The following is a 16744-nucleotide window of genomic DNA, read 5'->3' on the forward strand; positions in this document are numbered from 1 at the left end:
TATATATACATCTCAAATATCTCCACTTCCCGAGGGCACCAGATAAGTGTGAGGTTAGTCTGCGTTTTTCATCAAGCCACTGTCAATGTGAGAGAACTCGTGTCCATGCTATAAGCCTATACTTGCATAAACCACAAGTGAAGATTAACAATCTTTGGACAACACCCACCAGTGGGACTCGAACCCAGAAAGCACAACTACCTTCCAGTAGCTGCCATAACTATTACGCTTTAACCCACTACACCATCAGACCCTACAAAAGAAGTAGAGACTTCGAGATAAATATACATCTCAAATATCTCCACTTCCCGAGGGCACCAGATAAGTGTGAGGTTAGTCTGCGTTTTTCATCAAGCCACTGTCAATGTGAGAGAACTCGTGTCCATGCTATAAGCCTATACTTGCATAAACCACAAGTGAAGATTAACAATCTTTGGATAACACCCACCAGTGGGACTCGAACCCAGAAAGCACAACTACCTTCCAGTAGCTGCCATAACTAGTACGCTTTAACCCACTACACCATCAGACCCTACAAAAGAAGTAGAGACTTCGAGATATATATACATCTCAAATATCTCCACTTCCCGAGGGCACCAGATAAGTGTGAGGTTAGTCTGCGTTTTTCATCAAGCCACTGTCAATGTGAGAGAACTCGTGTCCATGCTATAAGCCTATACTTGCATAAACCACAAGTGAAGATTAACAATCTTTGGACAACACCCACCAGTGGGAATCGAACCCAGAAAGCACAACTACCTTCCAGTAGCTGCCATAACTAGTACGCTTTAACCCACTACACCATCAGACCCTACAAAAGAAGTAGAGACTTCGAGATATATATACATCTCAAATATCTCCACTTCCCGAGGGCACCAGATAAGTGTGAGGTTAGTCTGCGTTTTTCATCAAGCCACTGTCAATGTGAGAGAACTCGTGTCCATGCTATAAGCCTATACTTGCATAAACCACAAGTGAAGATTAACAATCATTGGACAACACCCACCAGTGGGACTCGAACCCAGAAAGCACAACTACCTTCCAGTAGCTGCCATAACTAGTACGCTTTAACCCACTACACCATCAGACCCTACAAAAGAAGTAGAGACTTCGAGATATATATACATCTCAAATATCTCCACTTCCCGAGGGCACCAGATAAGTGTGAGGTTAGTCTGCGTTTTTCATCAAGCCACTGTCAATGTGAGAGAACTCGTGTCCATGCTATAAGCCTATACTTGCATAAACCACAAGTGAAGATTAACAATCATTGGACAACACCCACCAGTGGGACTCGAACCCAGAAAGCACAACTACCTTCCAGTAGCTGCCATAACTAGTACGCTTTAACCCACTACACCATCAGACCCTACAAAAGAAGTAGAGACTTCGAGATATATATACATCTCAAATATCTCCACTTCCCGAGGGCACCAGATAAGTGTGAGGTTAGTCTGCGTTTTTCATCAAGCCACTGTCAATGTGAGAGAACTCGTGTCCATGCTATAAGCCTATACTTGCATAAACCACAAGTGAAGATTAACAATCATTGGACAACACCCACCAGTGGGACTCGAACCCAGAAAGCACAACTACCTTCCAGTAGCTGCCATAACTAGTACGCTTTAACCCACTACACCATCAGACCCTACAAAAGAAGTAGAGACTTCGAGATATATATACATCTCAAATATCTCCACTTCCCGAGGGCACCAGATAAGTGTGAGGTTAGTCTGCGTTTTTCATCAAGCCACTGTCAATGTGAGAGAACTCGTGTCCATGCTATAAGCCTATACTTGCATAAACCACAAGTGAAGATTAACAATCATTGGACAACACCCACCAGTGGGACTCGAACCCAGAAAGCACAACTACCTTCCAGTAGCTGCCATAACTAGTACGCTTTAACCCACTACACCATCAGACCCTACAAAAGAAGTAGAGACTTCGAGATATATATACATCTCAAATATCTCCACTTCCCGAGGGCACCAGATAAGTGTGAGGTTAGTCTGCGTTTTTCATCAAGCCACTGTCAATGTGAGAGAACTCGTGTCCATGCTATAAGCCTATACTTGCATAAACCACAAGTGAAGATTAACAATCTTTGGACAACACCCACCAGTGGGACTCGAACCCAGAAAGCACAACTACCTTCCAGTAGCTGCCATAACTAGTACGCTTTAACCCACTACACCATCAGACCCTACAAAAGAAGTAGAGACTTCGAGATATATATACATCTCAAATATCTCCACTTCCCGAGGGCACCAGATAAGTGTGAGGTTAGTCTGCGTTTTTCATCAAGCCACTGTCAATGTGAGAGAACTCGTGTCCATGCTATAAGCCTATACTTGCATAAACCACAAGTGAAGATTAACAATCTTTGGACAACACCCACCAGTGGGACTCGAACCCAGAAAGCACAACTACCTTCCAGTAGCTGCCATAACTAGTACGCTTTAACCCACTACACCATCAGACCCTACAAAAGAAGTAGAGACTTCGAGATATATATACATCTCAAATATCTCCACTTCCCGAGGGCACCAGATAAGTGTGAGGTTAGTCTGCGTTTTTCATCAAGCCACTGTCAATGTGAGAGAACTCGTGTCCATGCTATAAGCCTATACTTGCATAAACCACAAGTGAAGATTAACAATCATTGGACAACACCCACCAGTGGGACTCGAACCCAGAAAGCACAACTACCTTCCAGTAGCTGCCATAACTAGTACGCTTTAACCCACTACACCATCAGACCCTACAAAAGAAGTAGAGACTTCGAGATATATATACATCTCAAATATCTCCACTTCCCGAGGGCACCAGATAAGTGTGAGGTTAGTCTGCGTTTTTCATCAAGCCACTGTCAATGTGAGAGAACTCGTGTCCATGCTATAAGCCTATACTTGCATAAACCACAAGTGAAGATTAACAATCTTTGGACAACACCCACCAGTGGGACTCGAACCCAGAAAGCACAACTACCTTCCAGTAGCTGCCATAACTAGTACGCTTTAACCCACTACACCATCAGACCCTACAAAAGAAGTAGAGACTTCGAGATATATATACATCTCAAATATCTCCACTTCCCGAGGGCACCAGATAAGTGTGAGGTTAGTCTGCGTTTTTCATCAAGCCACTGTCAATGTGAGAGAACTCGTGTCCATGCTATAAGCCTATACTTGCATAAACCACAAGTGAAGATTAACAATCTTTGGACAACACCCACCAGTGGGACTCGAACCCAGAAAGCACAACTACCTTCCAGTAGCTGCCATAACTAGTACGCTTTAACCCACTACACCATCAGACCCTACAAAAGAAGTAGAGACTTCGAGATATATATACATCTCAAATATCTCCACTTCCCGAGGGCACCAGATAAGTGTGAGGTTAGTCTGCGTTTTTCATCAAGCCACTGTCAATGTGAGAGAACTCGTGTCCATGCTATAAGCCTATACTTGCATAAACCACAAGTGAAGATTAACAATCTTTGGACAACACCCACCAGTGGGACTCGAACCCAGAAAGCACAACTACCTTCCAGTAGCTGCCATAACTAGTACGCTTTAACCCACTACACCATCAGACCCTACAAAAGAAGTAGAGACTTCGAGATATATATACATCTCAAATATCTCCACTTCCCGAGGGCACCAGATAAGTGTGAGGTTAGTCTGCGTTTTTCATCAAGCCACTGTCAATGTGAGAGAACTCGTGTCCATGCTATAAGCCTATACTTGCATAAACCACAAGTGAAGATTAACAATCTTTGGACAACACCCACCAGTGGGACTCGAACCCAGAAAGCACAACTACCTTCCAGTAGCTGCCATAACTAGTACGCTTTAACCCACTACACCATCAGACCCTACAAAAGAAGTAGAGACTTCGAGATATATATACATCTCAAATATCTCCACTTCCCGAGGGCACCAGATAAGTGTGAGGTTAGTCTGCGTTTTTCATCAAGCCACTGTCAATGTGAGAGAACTCGTGTCCATGCTATAAGCCTATACTTGCATAAACCACAAGTGAAGATTAACAATCTTTGGACAACACCCACCAGTGGGACTCGAACCCAGAAAGCACAACTACCTTCCAGTAGCTGCCATAACTAGTACGCTTTAACCCACTACACCATCAGACCCTACAAAAGAAGTAGAGACTTCGAGATATATATACATCTCAAATATCTCCACTTCCCGAGGGCACCAGATAGTGTGAGGTTAGTCTGCGTTTTTCATCAAGCCACTGTCAATGTGAGAGAACTCGTGTCCATGCTATAAGCCTATACTTGCATAAACCACAAGTGAAGATTAACAATCTTTGGACAACACCCACCAGTGGGACTCGAACCCAGAAAGCACAACTACCTTCCAGTAGCTGCCATAACTAGTACGCTTTAACCCACTACACCATCAGACCCTACAAAAGAAGTAGAGACTTCGAGATATATATACATCTCAAATATCTCCACTTCCCGAGGGCACCAGATAAGTGTGAGGTTAGTCTGCGTTTTTCATCAAGCCACTGTCAATGTGAGAGAACTCGTGTCCATGCTATAAGCCTATACTTGCATAAACCACAAGTGAAGATTAACAATCTTTGGACAACACCCACCAGTGGGACTCGAACCCAGAAAGCACAACTACCTTCCAGTAGCTGCCATAACTAGTACGCTTTAACCCACTACACCATCAGACCCTACAAAAGAAGTAGAGACTTCGAGATATATATACATCTCAAATATCTCCACTTCCCGAGGGCACCAGATAAGTGTGAGGTTAGTCTGCGTTTTTCATCAAGCCACTGTCAATGTGAGAGAACTCGTGTCCATGCTATAAGCCTATACTTGCATAAACCACAAGTGAAGATTAACAATCTTTGGACAACACCCACCAGTGGGACTCGAACCCAGAAAGCACAACTACCTTCCAGTAGCTGCCATAACTAGTACGCTTTAACCCACTACACCATCAGACCCTACAAAAGAAGTAGAGACTTCGAGATATATATACATCTCAAATATCTCCACTTCCCGAGGGCACCAGATAAGTGTGAGGTTAGTCTGCGTTTTTCATCAAGCCACTGTCAATGTGAGAGAACTCGTGTCCATGCTATAAGCCTATACTTGCATAAACCACAAGTGAAGATTAACAATCTTTGGACAACACCCACCAGTGGGACTCGAACCCAGAAAGCACAACTACCTTCCAGTAGCTGCCATAACTAGTACGCTTTAACCCACTACACCATCAGACCCTACAAAAGAAGTAGAGACTTCGAGATATATATACATCTCAAATATCTCCACTTCCCGAGGGCACCAGATAAGTGTGAGGTTAGTCTGCGTTTTTCATCAAGCCACTGTCAATGTGAGAGAACTCGTGTCCATGCTATAAGCCTATACTTGCATAAACCACAAGTGAAGATTAACAATCTTTGGACAACACCCACCAGTGGGACTCGAACCCAGAAAGCACAACTACCTTCCAGTAGCTGCCATAACTAGTACGCTTTAACCCACTACACCATCAGACCCTACAAAAGAAGTAGAGACTTCGAGATATATATACATCTCAAATATCTCCACTTCCCGAGGGCACCAGATAAGTGTGAGGTTAGTCTGCGTTTTTCATCAAGCCACTGTCAATGTGAGAGAACTCGTGTCCATGCTATAAGCCTATACTTGCATAAACCACAAGTGAAGATTAACAATCTTTGGACAACACCCACCAGTGGGACTCGAACCCAGAAAGCACAACTACCTTCCAGTAGCTGCCATAACTAGTACGCTTTAACCCACTACACCATCAGACCCTACAAAAGAAGTAGAGACTTCGAGATATATATACATCTCAAATATCTCCACTTCCCGAGGGCACCAGATAAGTGTGAGGTTAGTCTGCGTTTTTCATCAAGCCACTGTCAATGTGAGAGAACTCGTGTCCATGCTATAAGCCTATACTTGCATAAACCACAAGTGAAGATTAACAATCTTTGGACAACACCCACCAGTGGGACTCGAACCCAGAAAGCACAACTACCTTCCAGTAGCTGCCATAACTAGTACGCTTTAACCCACTACACCATCAGACCCTACAAAAGAAGTAGAGACTTCGAGATATATATACATCTCAAATATCTCCACTTCCCGAGGGCACCAGATAAGTGTGAGGTTAGTCTGCGTTTTTCATCAAGCCACTGTCAATGTGAGAGAACTCGTGTCCATGCTATAAGCCTATACTTGCATAAACCACAAGTGAAGATTAACAATCATTGGACAACACCCACCAGTGGGACTCGAACCCAGAAAGCACAACTACCTTCCAGTAGCTGCCATAACTAGTACGCTTTAACCCACTACACCATCAGACCCTACAAAAGAAGTAGAGACTTCGAGATATATATACATCTCAAATATCTCCACTTCCCGAGGGCACCAGATAAGTGTGAGGTTAGTCTGCGTTTTTCATCAAGCCACTGTCAATGTGAGAGAACTCGTGTCCATGCTATAAGCCTATACTTGCATAAACCACAAGTGAAGATTAACAATCTTTGGACAACACCCACCAGTGGGACTCGAACCCAGAAAGCACAACTACCTTCCAGTAGCTGCCATAACTAGTACGCTTTAACCCACTACACCATCAGACCCTACAAAAGAAGTAGAGACTTCGAGATATATATACATCTCAAATATCTCCACTTCCCGAGGGCACCAGATAAGTGTGAGGTTAGTCTGCGTTTTTCATCAAGCCACTGTCAATGTGAGAGAACTCGTGTCCATGCTATAAGCCTATACTTGCATAAACCACAAGTGAAGATTAACAATCTTTGGACAACACCCACCAGTGGGACTCGAACCCAGAAAGCACAACTACCTTCCAGTAGCTGCCATAACTAGTACGCTTTAACCCACTACACCATCAGACCCTACAAAAGAAGTAGAGACTTCGAGATATATATACATCTCAAATATCTCCACTTCCCGAGGGCACCAGATAAGTGTGAGGTTAGTCTGCGTTTTTCATCAAGCCACTGTCAATGTGAGAGAACTCGTGTCCATGCTATAAGCCTATACTTGCATAAACCACAAGTGAAGATTAACAATCTTTGGACAACACCCACCAGTGGGACTCGAACCCAGAAAGCACAACTACCTTCCAGTAGCTGCCATAACTAGTACGCTTTAACCCACTACACCATCAGACCCTACAAAAGAAGTAGAGACTTCGAGATATATATACATCTCAAATATCTCCACTTCCCGAGGGCACCAGATAAGTGTGAGGTTAGTCTGCGTTTTTCATCAAGCCACTGTCAATGTGAGAGAACTCGTGTCCATGCTATAAGCCTATACTTGCATAAACCACAAGTGAAGATTAACAATCTTTGGACAACACCCACCAGTGGGACTCGAACCCAGAAAGCACAACTACCTTCCAGTAGCTGCCATAACTAGTACGCTTTAACCCACTACACCATCAGACCCTACAAAAGAAGTAGAGACTTCGAGATATATATACATCTCAAATATCTCCACTTCCCGAGGGCACCAGATAAGTGTGAGGTTAGTCTGCGTTTTTCATCAAGCCACTGTCAATGTGAGAGAACTCGTGTCCATGCTATAAGCCTATACTTGCATAAACCACAAGTGAAGATTAACAATCTTTGGACAACACCCACCAGTGGGACTCGAACCCAGAAAGCACAACTACCTTCCAGTAGCTGCCATAACTAGTACGCTTTAACCCACTACACCATCAGACCCTACAAAAGAAGTAGAGACTTCGAGATATATATACATCTCAAATATCTCCACTTCCCGAGGGCACCAGATAAGTGTGAGGTTAGTCTGCGTTTTTCATCAAGCCACTGTCAATGTGAGAGAACTCGTGTCCATGCTATAAGCCTATACTTGCATAAACCACAAGTGAAGATTAACAATCTTTGGACAACACCCACCAGTGGGACTCGAACCCAGAAAGCACAACTACCTTCCAGTAGCTGCCATAACTAGTACGCTTTAACCCACTACACCATCAGACCCTACAAAAGAAGTAGAGACTTCGAGATATATATACATCTCAAATATCTCCACTTCCCGAGGGCACCAGATAAGTGTGAGGTTAGTCTGCGTTTTTCATCAAGCCACTGTCAATGTGAGAGAACTCGTGTCCATGCTATAAGCCTATACTTGCATAAACCACAAGTGAAGATTAACAATCTTTGGACAACACCCACCAGTGGGACTCGAACCCAGAAAGCACAACTACCTTCCAGTAGCTGCCATAACTAGTACGCTTTAACCCACTACACCATCAGACCCTACAAAAGAAGTAGAGACTTCGAGATATATATACATCTCAAATATCTCCACTTCCCGAGGGCACCAGATAAGTGTGAGGTTAGTCTGCGTTTTTCATCAAGCCACTGTCAATGTGAGAGAACTCGTGTCCATGCTATAAGCCTATACTTGCATAAACCACAAGTGAAGATTAACAATCTTTGGACAACACCCACCAGTGGGACTCGAACCCAGAAAGCACAACTACCTTCCAGTAGCTGCCATAACTAGTACGCTTTAACCCACTACACCATCAGACCCTACAAAAGAAGTAGAGACTTCGAGATATATATACATCTCAAATATCTCCACTTCCCGAGGGCACCAGATAAGTGTGAGGTTAGTCTGCGTTTTTCATCAAGCCACTGTCAATGTGAGAGAACTCGTGTCCATGCTATAAGCCTATACTTGCATAAACCACAAGTGAAGATTAACAATCTTTGGACAACACCCACCAGTGGGACTCGAACCCAGAAAGCACAACTACCTTCCAGTAGCTGCCATAACTAGTACGCTTTAACCCACTACACCATCAGACCCTACAAAAGAAGTAGAGACTTCGAGATATATATACATCTCAAATATCTCCACTTCCCGAGGGCACCAGATAAGTGTGAGGTTAGTCTGCGTTTTTCATCAAGCCACTGTCAATGTGAGAGAACTCGTGTCCATGCTATAAGCCTATACTTGCATAAACCACAAGTGAAGATTAACAATCTTTGGACAACACCCACCAGTGGGACTCGAACCCAGAAAGCACAACTACCTTCCAGTAGCTGCCATAACTAGTACGCTTTAACCCACTACACCATCAGACCCTACAAAAGAAGTAGAGACTTCGAGATATATATACATCTCAAATATCTCCACTTCCCGAGGGCACCAGATAAGTGTGAGGTTAGTCTGCGTTTTTCATCAAGCCACTGTCAATGTGAGAGAACTCGTGTCCATGCTATAAGCCTATACTTGCATAAACCACAAGTGAAGATTAACAATCTTTGGACAACACCCACCAGTGGGACTCGAACCCAGAAAGCACAACTACCTTCCAGTAGCTGCCATAACTAGTACGCTTTAACCCACTACACCATCAGACCCTACAAAAGAAGTAGAGACTTCGAGATATATATACATCTCAAATATCTCCACTTCCCGAGGGCACCAGATAAGTGTGAGGTTAGTCTGCGTTTTTCATCAAGCCACTGTCAATGTGAGAGAACTCGTGTCCATGCTATAAGCCTATACTTGCATAAACCACAAGTGAAGATTAACAATCTTTGGACAACACCCACCAGTGGGACTCGAACCCAGAAAGCACAACTACCTTCCAGTAGCTGCCATAACTAGTACGCTTTAACCCACTACACCATCAGACCCTACAAAAGAAGTAGAGACTTCGAGATATATATACATCTCAAATATCTCCACTTCCCGAGGGCACCAGATAAGTGTGAGGTTAGTCTGCGTTTTTCATCAAGCCACTGTCAATGTGAGAGAACTCGTGTCCATGCTATAAGCCTATACTTGCATAAACCACAAGTGAAGATTAACAATCTTTGGACAACACCCACCAGTGGGACTCGAACCCAGAAAGCACAACTACCTTCCAGTAGCTGCCATAACTAGTACGCTTTAACCCACTACACCATCAGACCCTACAAAAGAAGTAGAGACTTCGAGATATATATACATCTCAAATATCTCCACTTCCCGAGGGCACCAGATAAGTGTGAGGTTAGTCTGCGTTTTTCATCAAGCCACTGTCAATGTGAGAGAACTCGTGTCCATGCTATAAGCCTATACTTGCATAAACCACAAGTGAAGATTAACAATCTTTGGACAACACCCACCAGTGGGACTCGAACCCAGAAAGCACAACTACCTTCCAGTAGCTGCCATAACTAGTACGCTTTAACCCACTACACCATCAGACCCTACAAAAGAAGTAGAGACTTCGAGATATATATACATCTCAAATATCTCCACTTCCCGAGGGCACCAGATAAGTGTGAGGTTAGTCTGCGTTTTTCATCAAGCCACTGTCAATGTGAGAGAACTCGTGTCCATGCTATAAGCCTATACTTGCATAAACCACAAGTGAAGATTAACAATCTTTGGACAACACCCACCAGTGGGACTCGAACCCAGAAAGCACAACTACCTTCCAGTAGCTGCCATAACTAGTACGCTTTAACCCACTACACCATCAGACCCTACAAAAGAAGTAGAGACTTCGAGATATATATACATCTCAAATATCTCCACTTCCCGAGGGCACCAGATAAGTGTGAGGTTAGTCTGCGTTTTTCATCAAGCCACTGTCAATGTGAGAGAACTCGTGTCCATGCTATAAGCCTATACTTGCATAAACCACAAGTGAAGATTAACAATCATTGGACAACACCCACCAGTGGGACTCGAACCCAGAAAGCACAACTACCTTCCAGTAGCTGCCATAACTAGTACGCTTTAACCCACTACACCATCAGACCCTACAAAAGAAGTAGAGACTTCGAGATATATATACATCTCAAATATCTCCACTTCCCGAGGGCACCAGATAAGTGTGAGGTTAGTCTGCGTTTTTCATCAAGCCACTGTCAATGTGAGAGAACTCGTGTCCATGCTATAAGCCTATACTTGCATAAACCACAAGTGAAGATTAACAATCTTTGAACAACACCCACCAGTGGGACTCGAACCCAGAAAGCACAACTACCTTCCAGTAGCTGCCATAACTAGTACGCTTTAACCCACTACACCATCAGACCCTACAAAAGAAGTAGAGACTTCGAGATATATATACATCTCAAATATCTCCACTTCCCGAGGGCACCAGATAAGTGTGAGGTTAGTCTGCGTTTTTCATCAAGCCACTGTCAATGTGAGAGAACTCGTGTCCATGCTATAAGCCTATACTTGCATAAACCACAAGTGAAGATTAACAATCTTTGGACAACACCCACCAGTGGGACTCGAACCCAGAAAGCACAACTACCTTCCAGTAGCTGCCATAACTAGTACACTTTAACCCACTACACCATCAGACCCTACAAAAGAAGTAGAGACTTCGAGATAAATATACATCTCAAATATCTCCACTTCAAGAGGGCACCAGATAAGTGTGAGGTTAGTCTGCGTTTTTCATCAAGCCACTGTCAATGTGAGAGAACTCGTGTCCATGCTAGAAGCCTATACTTGCATAAACCACAAGTGAAGATTAACAATCTTTGGACAACACCCACCAGTGGGACTCAAACCCAGAAAGCACAACTACCTTCCAGTAGCTGCCATAACTAGTACGCTTTAACAACAATCTTTAACAATCTTTGAACAACACCCACCAGTGGGACTTGAACCCAGAAAGCACAACTACCTTCCAGTAGCTGCCTTAACTAGTACGCTTTAACCCACTACACCATCAGACCCTACAAAAGAAGTAGAGACTTCGAGATAAATATACATCTCAAATATCTCCACTTCAAGAGGGCACCAGATAAGTGTGAGGTTAGTCTGCGTTTTTCATCAAGCCACTGTCAATGTGAGAGAACTCGTGTCCATGCTAGAAGCCTATACTTGCATAAACCACAAGTGAAGATTAACAATCTTTGGACAACACCCACCAGTGGGACTCAAACCCAGAAAGCACAACTACCTTCCAGTAGCTGCCATAACTAGTACGCTTTAACTCACTACACCATCAGACCCTACAAAAGAAGTAGAGACTTCGAGATATATATACAGTCTCAAATATCTCCACTTCCCGAGGGCACCAGATTAGTGTGAGGTTAGTCTGCGTTTTTCATCAAGCCACTGTCAATGGGAGAGAACTCGTGTCCATGCTATAAGCCTATACTTGCATAAACCACAAGTGTAGATTAACAATCTTTGAACAACACCCACCAGTGGGACTCGAACCCAGAAAGCACAACTACCTTCCAGTAGCTGCCATAACTAGTACGCTTTAACCCACTACACCATCAGACCCTACAAAAGAAGTAGAGACTTCGAGATAAATATACATCTCAAATATCTCCACTTCCCGAGGGCACCAGATAAGTGTGAGGTTAGTCTGCGTTTTTCATCAAGCCACTGTCAATGTGAGAGAACTCGTGTCCATGCTATAAGCCTATACTTGCATAAACCACAAGTGAAGATTAACAATCTTTGGACAACACCCACCAGTGGGACTCGAACCCAGAATGCACAACTACCTTCCAGTAGCTGCCATAACTAGTACGCTTTAACCCACTACACCATCAGACCCTACAAAAGAAGTAGAGACTTCGAGATATATATACATCTCAAATATCTCCACTTCCCGAGGGCACCAGATAAGTGTGAGGTTAGTCTGCGTTTTTCATCAAGCCACTGTCAATGTGAGAGAACTCGTGTCCATGCTATAAGCCTATACTTGCATAAACCACAAGTGAAGATTAACAATCTTTGGACAACACCCACCAGTGGGACTCGAACCCAGAAAGCACAACTACCTTCCAGTAGCTGCCATAACTAGTACGCTTTAACCCACTACACCATCAGACCCTACAAAAGAAGTAGAGACTTCGAGATATATATACATCTCAAATATCTCCACTTCCCGAGGGCACCAGATAAGTGTGAGGTTAGTCTGCGTTTTTCATCAAGCCACTGTCAATGTGAGAGAACTCGTGTCCATGCTATAAGCCTATACTTGCATAAACCACAAGTGATGATTAACAATCTTTGGACAACACCCACCAGTGGGACTCGAACCCAGAAAGCACATCCTACCTTCCAGTAGCTGCCATAACTAGTACGCTTTAACCCACTACACCATCAGACCCTACAAAAGAAGTAGAGACTTCGAGATATATATACATCTCAAATATCTCCACTTCCCGAAGGCACCAGATAAGTGTGAGGTTAGTCTGCGTTTTTCATCAAGCCACTGTCAATGTGAGAGAACTCGTGTCCATGCTAGAAGCCTATACTTGCATAAACCACAAGTGAAGATTAACAATCTTTGGACAACACCCACCAGTGGGACTCGAACCCAGAAAGCACAACTACCTTCCAGTAGCTGCCATAACTAGTACGCTTTAACCCACTACACCATCAGACCCTACAAAAGAAGTAGAGACTTCGAGATATATATACATCTTAAATATCTCCACTTCCCGAGGGCACCAGATAAGTGTGAGGTTAGTCTGCGTTTTTCATCAAGCCACTGTCAATGTGAGAGAACTCGTGTCCATGCTATAAGCCTATACTTGCATAAACCACAAGTGAAGATTAACAATCTTTGGACAACACCCACCAGTGGGACTCGAACCCAGAAAGCACAACTACCTTCCAGTAGCTGCCATAACTAGTACACTTTAACCCACTACACCATCAGACCCTACAAAAGAAGTAGAGACTTCGAGATATATATACATCTCAAATATCTCCACTTCCCGAGGGCACCAGATTAGTGTGAGGTTAGTCTGCGTTTTTCATCAAGCCACTGTCAATGGGAGAGAACTCGTGTCCATGCTATAAGCCTATACTTGCATAAACCACAAGTGAAGATTAACAATCTTTGAACAACACCCACCAGTGGGACTCGAACCCAGAAAGCACAACTACCTTCCAGTAGCTGCCATAACTAGTACGCTTTAACCCACTTCACCATCAGACCCTACAAAAGAAGTAGAGACTTCGAGATATAATATACATCTCAAATATCTCCACTTCCCGAGGGCACCAGATAAGTGTGAGGTTAGTCTGCGTTTTTCATCAAGCCACTGTCAATGTGAGAGAACTCGTGTCCATGCTATAAGCCTATACTTGCATAAACCACAAGTGAAGATTAACAATCTTTGGACAACACCCACCAGTGGGACTCGAACCCAGAAAGCACAACTACCTTCCAGTAGCTGCCATAACTATTACGCTTTAACCCACTACACCATCAGACCCTACAAAAGAAGTAGAGACTTCGAGATATATATACATCTCAAATATCTCCACTTCCTGAGGGCACCAGATAAGTGTGAGGTTAGTCTGCGTTTTTCATCAAGCCACTGTCAATGTGAGAGAACTCGTGTCCATGCTATAAGACTATACTTGCATAAACCACAAGTGAAGATTAACAATCATTGGACAACACCCACCAGTGGGACTCGAACCCAGAAAGCACAACTACCTTCCAGTAGCTGCCATAACTAGTACGCTTTAACCTACTACACCATCAGACCCTACAAAAGAAGTAGAGACTTCGAGATAAATATACATCTCAAATATCTCCACTTCCCGAGGGCACCAGATAAGTGTGAGGTTAGTCTGCGTTTTTCATCAAGCCACTGTCAATGGGAGAGAACTCGTGTCCATGCTATAAGCCTATACTTGCATAAACCACAAGTGAAGATTAACAATGTTTGAACAACACCCACCAGTGGGACTTGAACCCAGAAAGCACAACTACCTTCCAGTAGCTGCCTTAACTAGTACGCTTTAACCCACTACACCATCAGACCCTACAAAAGAAGTAGAGACTTCGAGATAAATATACATCTCAAATATCTCCACTTCCCGAGGGCACCAGATAAGTGTGAGGTTAGTCTGCGTTTTTCATCAAGCCACTGTCAATGTGAGAGAACTTGTGTCCATGCTATAAGCCTATACTTGCACAAACCACAAGTGAAGATTAATAATCTTTGGACAACACCCACCAGTGGGACTCGAACCCAGAAAGCACAACTACCTTCCAGTAGCTGCCATAACTAGTACGCTTTAACCCACTACACCATCAGACCCTACAAAAGAAGTAGAGACTTCGAGATATATATACATCTCAAATATCTCCACCTCTCAAGGGCACCAGATAAGTGTGAGGTTAGTCTGCGTTTTTCATCAAGCCACTGTCAATGTGAGAGAACTCGTGTCCATGCTAGAAGCCTATACTTGCATAAACCACAAGTGAAGATTAACAATCTTTGGACAACACCCACCAGTGGGACTCGAACCCAGAAAGCACAACTACCTTCCAGTAGCTGCCATAACTAGTACGCTTTAACCCACTACACCATCAGACCCTACAAAAGAAGTAGAGACTTCGAGATATATATACATCTCAAATATCTCCACTTCCCGAGGGCACCAGATTAGTGTGAGGTTAGTCTGCATTTTTCTTCAAGCCACTGTCAATGGGAGAGAACTCGTGTCCATGCTATAAGCCTATACTTGCATAAACCACAAGTGAAGATTAACAATCTTTGAACAACACCCACCAGTGGGACTCGAACCCAGAAAGCACAACTACCTTCCAGTAGCTGCCACAACTAGTACGCTTTAACCCACTTCACCATCAGACCCTACAAAAGAAGTAGAGACTTCGAGATAAATATACATCTCAAATATCTCCACTTCCCGAGGGCACCAGATAAGTGTGAGGTTAGTCTGCGTTTTTCATCAAAGCCACTGTCAATGTGCGAGAACTCGTGTCCATGCTATAAGCCTATACTTGCATAAACCACAAGTGAAGATTAACAATCTTTGGACAACACCCACCAGTGGGACTCGAACCCAGAAAGCACAACTACCTTCCAGTAGCTGCCATAACTATTACGCTTTAACCCACTACACCATCAGACCCTACAAAAGAAGTAGAGACTTCGAGATATATATACATCTCAAATATCTCCACTTCCCGAGGGCACCAGATAAGTGTGAGGTTAGTCTGCGTTTTTCATCAAGCCACTGTCAATGTGAGAGAACTCGTGTCCATGCTATAAGCCTATACTTGCACAAACCACAAGTGAAGATTAACAATCTTTGGACAACACCCACCAGTGGGACTCGAACCCAGAAAGCACAACTACCTTCCAGTAGCTGCCATAACTAGTACACTTTAACCCACTACACCATCAGACCCTACAAAAGAAGTAGAGACTTCGAGATATATATACATCTCAAATATCTCCACTTCCCGAGGGCACCAGATTAGTGTGAGGTTAGTCTGCGTTTTTCATCAAGCCACTGTCAATGGGAGAGAACTCGTGTCCATGCTATAAGCCTATACTTGCATAAACCACAAGTGAAGATTAACAATCTTTGAACAACACCCACCAGTGGGACTCGAACCCAGAAAGCACAACTACCTTCCAGTAGCTGCCATAACTAGTACGCTTTAACCCACTTCACCATCAGACCCTACAAAAGAAGTAGAGACTTCGAGATAAATATTCATCTCAAATATCTCCACTTCCCGAGGGCACCAGATAAGTGTGAGGTTAGTCTGCGTTTTTCATCAAGCCACTGTCAATGTGAGAGAACTCGTGTCCATGCTATAAGCCTATACTTGCATAAACCACAAGTGAAGATTAACAATCTTTGGACAACACCCACCAGTGGGACTCG

Source organism: Procambarus clarkii, chromosome 66, assembly GCF_040958095.1.
Source record: "Procambarus clarkii isolate CNS0578487 chromosome 66, FALCON_Pclarkii_2.0, whole genome shotgun sequence".
Lineage (NCBI taxonomy): Eukaryota > Metazoa > Arthropoda > Malacostraca > Decapoda > Cambaridae > Procambarus > Procambarus clarkii.